The sequence below is a fragment of the Bufo bufo genome, chromosome 8 (genome assembly GCF_905171765.1).
Source record: "Bufo bufo chromosome 8, aBufBuf1.1, whole genome shotgun sequence".
NCBI classification, from domain to species: domain Eukaryota; kingdom Metazoa; phylum Chordata; class Amphibia; order Anura; family Bufonidae; genus Bufo; species Bufo bufo.
The window spans coordinates 115,929,464-115,935,305 of record NC_053396.1 but is presented as its reverse complement, the minus strand read 5'-3'; positions in this window follow the sequence as shown (position 1 = coordinate 115,935,305).

The window sequence follows — 5,842 nt, the reverse complement described above, 5'->3', positions numbered from 1 at the left end:
GACGTCCGTATGCGTTTTGCGGATCCGATCCATCTATCAGTGGATCCGTAAAAATCATGCGGACATCTGAATGGAGCTTTACAGGGGGTTGATCAATGACAGGGGTGTAATCAATGACAGGGGGGTGATTAGGGAGTCTATATGGGGTGATAACCACAGTCATTGATCACGCCCCTGTAAGGCTTCATTCAGACGTCCGTATGCGTTTTGCGGATCCGATCCATCTATCAGTGGATCCGTAAAAATCATGCGGACATCTTAATGGAGCTTTACAGGGGGGTGATCAATGACAGGGGTGTAATCAATGACAGGGGGGTGATCAGGGAGTCTATATGGGGTGATAACCACAGTCATTGATCACGCCCCTGTAAGGCTTCATTCAGACGTCCGTATGCGTTTTGCGGATCCGATCCATCTATCAGTGGATCCGTAAAAATCATGCGGACATCTGAATGGAGCTTTACAGGGGGTTGATCAATGACAGGGGTGTAATCAATGACAGGGGGGTGATCAGGGAGTCTATATGGGGTGATAACCACAGTCATTAATCACACCCCTGTAAGGCTTCATTCAGACGTCCGTATGCGTTTTGCGGATCCGATCCATCTATCAGTGGATCCGTTAAAATCATGCGGACATCTGAATGGAGCTTTACAGGGGGTTGATCAATGACAGGGGTGATATCAATGACAGGGGGGTGATCAGGTAGTCTATATGGGGTGATCAGGGGCTAATAAGGGGTTAATAAGTGACGGGGGGGGGGTGTAGTGTAGTGTAGTGGTGCTTGGTGGGACTTTACTGAGCTACCTGTGTCCTCTGGTGGTCGATCCAAACAAAGGGGACCACCAGAGGACCAGGTAGCAGGTATATTAGACGCTGTTATCAAAACAGCGTCTAATATACCTGTTAGGGGTTTAAAAAAACACATCTCCAGCCTGCCAGCGAACGATCCACTCTCTTACCTTCCGTTCCTGTGAGCGCGTGCGCCTGTGTGCGCGCGTTCACAGGAAATCCCGGCTCACGCGAGATGACACGTATATGCGTCGCTGAGCGCAGGGCTGCCACCTCCGTAACGCGAATCTGCGTACAGCGGTCCGGAGGTGGTTAAATTGCACACTGACTAATCCAGATGTTGTATATTGCCCAAAAAATTGGGATTTTCAATGTCCCAAAAGCTCAGATGCAGTGCTGGTGCACTGAGCTTGCATAAAATGGCTGCCACCGCCGCCCACCTAACTGACTTATTAAAGTTATTTTTTTTCGGTCAATGGGCTCAGGGCAGGAAAAAAAAATTGTGCCCTGCACCCACAAAACACAATGTATGTAGATCGCTGAGTTAGATTTAGATTTTGAGCAAAGATTCTCTCCTATTCTCTCCCTGAAATCACCAGCAGCATCCTCTCCCTACACAAAGCAAAGCAGAGTGACGTGCAGCGCTATGTGATTCCAGCTTATATAGAGGCTGGGTCACATGCTACACTGGCCAATAGAGATGTCGGGAACATAAAATTTTCCGTTCGCGAACGGTGAAAGCGAATTTACGCAAATGTTTGCGAACGGGCGAACCGGGCGAACCGCCATAGACTTCAATAGACAGGCAAATTTTAAAACCCACAGGGACTCTTTCTGGCCACAATAGTGATGGAAAAGTTGTTTCAAGGGGACTAACACCTGGACTGTGGCATGCCGGAGGGGGATCCATGGCAAAACTCCCATGGAAAATTACGTAGTTGACGCAGAGTGTGGTAAGTTGAATTCGCAATGCGATTAATATAACGTGCATTAATCGCATTGCGAATTCAACTTAGAGCTAAGTTCCTAATGGTTGTATTGCTAGAATTGACGAATATAACGAATATAGCACTATATTTTCAATCTTCGTTATATTCTAGCAATACAACCATTAGGAACCCAGCTCTAAGTTGAATTTGCAATGTGATTAATATAACCTGTATTAATCGCATTGCGATTACAACTTAGATCTGAGTTCCTAATGGTTGTATTGCTAGAATTGACGAATATAACGAATATAGCACTATATTCTCAATCTTCGCTATATTCTAGCAATACAACCATTAGGAACCCAGCTCTAAGTTGAATTTGCAATGCGATTAATATAACCTGTATTAATTGCATTGCGATTACAACTTAGATCTGAGTTCATAATAGTTGTATTGCTAGAATTGATGAATATAACGAATATAGCACTATATTCTCAATCTTCGTTATATTCTAACAATACAACCATTAGGAACCCAGCTCTAAGTTGAATTCGCAATGCGATTAATATAACCTGTATTAACCGCCTCCGGACCGCCTAACGCAGGATTGCAGTCCGTAGGTGGCAGCCCTGCGCGCAGCGACGCATATACGCGTCATCTCGCGTGAGCCGAGATTTCCTGTGAACGCGCGCACACAGGCGCGCGCGTTCACAGGATCGGAAGGTAAGAGAGTGGATCTCCAGCCTGCCAGCGGCGATCGTTCGCTGGCAGGCTGGAGATGCGATTTTTTTTAACCCCTAACAGGTATATTAGACGCTGTTTTGATAACAGCGTCTAATATACCTGCTACCTGGTCCTCTGGTGGTCCCTTTTGTTTGGATCGACCACCAGAGGACACAGGTAGCTCAGTAAAGTAGCACCAAACACCACTACACTACACTACACCCCCCCGTCACTTATTAACCCCTTATGAACCACTGATCACCCCTGATCACCCCATATAGACTCCCTGATCACCCCCCTGTCATTGATCACCCCCCTGTCATTGATCACCCCCCTGTAAGGCTCCATTCGGACGTCCGTATGATTTTTACGGATCCACTGATACATGGATCGGATCCGCAAAACACATACGGACATCTGAATGGAGCCTTACAGGGGGGTGATCAATGACAGGGGGGTGATCACCCCATATAGACTCCCTGATCACCCCCCTGTCATTGATCACCCCCCTGTCATTGATCACCCCCTGTAAGGCTCCATTCAGACGTCCGTATGATTTTTACGGATCCACGGATACATGGATCGGATCCGCAAAACACATACGGACGTCTAAATGGAGCCTTACAGGGGGGTGATCAATGACAGGGGGGTTATCACCTCATATACACTCCCTGATCACCCCCTGTCATTGATCACCCCCCTGTCATTGATCACTCCCCTGTAAGGCTCCATTCAGACGTCCGTATGATTTTTACGGATCCACTGATACATGGATCGGATCCGCAAAACACATACGGACATCTGAATGGAGCCTTACAGGGGGGTGATCAATGACAGGGGGGTGATCACCCCATATAGACTCCCTGATCACCTCCCTGTCATTGATCACCCCCTTGTCATTGATCACCCCCCTGTAAGGCTGCATTCAGATGTCCGTATGTTTTTTACGGATCCACGGATACATGGATCGGATCCGCAAAACACATAGACGTCTGAATGGAGCCTTACAGGGGGGTGATCACCCCATATAGACTCCCTGATCACCCCCCTGTCATTGATCACCCCCCTGTAAGGCTCCATTCAGACATTTTTTTGGCCCAAGTTAGCGGAATTTTTATTTTTTTTCTTACAAAGTCTCATATTCCACTAACTTGTGTCAAAAAATAAAATCTCACATGAACTCACCATACCCCTCACGGAATCCAAATGCGTAAAAATTTTTAGACATTTATATTCCAGACTTCTTCTCATGCTTTAGGGCCCCTAGAATGCCAGGGCAGTATAAATACCCCACATGTGACCCCATTTCGGAAAGAAGACACCCCAAGGTATTTGCTGAGGGGCATATTGAGTCCATGAAAGATTGAAATTTTTGTCCCAAGTTAGCGGAAAGGGAGACTTTGTGAGAGAAAAAAAAAATAAAAAATTTCCGCTAACTTGTGCCAAAAAAAATAAAATTTCTATGAACTCGCCATGCCCCTCATTGAATACCTTGGGGTGTCTTTTTTCCAAAATGGGGTCACATGTGGGGTATTTATACTGCCCTGGCATTTTAGTGGCCCTAAAGCGTGAGAAGAAGTCTGGGATCCAAATGTCTAAAAATGCCCTCATAAAAGGAATGTGGGCCCCTTTGCGCATCTAGGCTGCAAAAAAATGTCACACATCTGGTATCGCCGTACTCAGGAGAAGTTGGGCAATGTGTTTTGGGGTGTCATTTTACATATACCCATGCTGGGTGAGAGAAATATCTTGGTCAAATGCCAACTTTGTATAAAAAATGGGAAAAGTTGCCTTACGCCAAGATATTTCTCTCACCCAGCATGGGTATATGTAAAAAGACACCCCAAAACACATTGCCCAACTTCTCCTGAGTACGGGGATACCAGATGTGTGACACTTTTTTGCAGCCTAGGTGGGCAAAGGGGCCCAAATTCCAAAGAGCACCTTTCGGATTTCACAGGTCATTTACCTACTTACCACACATTAGGGCCCCTAGAATGCCAGGGCAGTATAACTACCCCACAAGTGACCCCATTTTGGAAAGAAGACACCCCAAGGTATTCCGTGAGGGGCATGGCGAGTTCCTCGAATTTTTTATTTTTTGTCACAAGTTAGCGGAAAATTATGATTTTTTATTTATTTATTTTTTTCTTACAAAGTCTCATATTCCACTAACTTGTGACAAAAAATAAAAACTTCTATGAACTCACAATGCCCATCACGAAATACCTTGGGGTGTCTTCTTTCCAAAATGGGGTCACTTGTGGGGTAGTTATACTGCCCTGGCATTTTAGGGGCCGAATGCGTGAGAAGTGGTTTGAAATCAAAATCTGTAAAAAATAGCCGGTGAAATCCGAAAGGTGCTCTTTGGAATGTGGGCCCCTTTGCCCACCTAGGCTGCAAAAAAGTGTCACACATCTGGTATCCCCGTACTCAGGAGAAGTTGGGAAATGTGTTTTGGGGTGTCTTTTTACATATACCCATGCTGGGTGAGAGAAATATCTTGGCAAAAGACAACTTTTCCCATTTTTTTATACAAAGTTGGCATTTGACCAAGATATTTATCTCACCCAGCATGGGTATATGTAAAATGACACCCCAAAACACATTGCCCAACTTCTCCTGAGTACGGCGATACCAGATGTGTGACACTTTTTTGCAGCCTAGGTGGGCAAAGGGGCCCACATTCCAAAGAGCATCTTTCGGATTTCACCAGTCATTTTTTACAGATTTTGATTGCAAACTACTTCTCACGCATATGGGCCCCTAAAATGCCAGGGCAGTATAACTACCCCACAAGTGACCCCATTTTGGAAAGAAGACACCCCAAGGTATTAGCTGATTGGCATAGTGAGTTCATAGAAGTTTTTATTTTTTGTCACAAGTTAGTGGAATATGAGACTTTGTAAGAAAAAAAATCATCATTTTCCGCTAACTTGTGACAAAAAATAAAAAGTTCTATGAACTCACTATGCCCATCAGCGAATACCTTAGGGTGTCTACTTTCCGAAATGGGGTCATTTGTGGGGTTTTTCTACTGTCTGGGCATTGTAGAACCTCAGGAAACATGACAGGTGCTCAGAAAGTCAGAGCTGCTTCAAAAAGCGGAAATTCACATTTTTGTACCATAGTTTGTAAACGCTATAACTTTTACCCAAACCATTTTTTTTTACCCAAACATTTTTTTTTTATCAAAGACATGTAGAACAATAAATTTAGAGAAAAATTTATATATGGATGTCGTTTTTTTTGCAAAATTTTACAACTGAAAGTGAAAAATGTCATTTTTTTGCAAAAAAATCGTCAAATTTCGATTAATAACAAAAAAGTAAAAATGTCAGCAGCAATGAAATACCACCAAATGAAAGCTCTATTAGTGAGAAGAAAAGGAGGTAAAA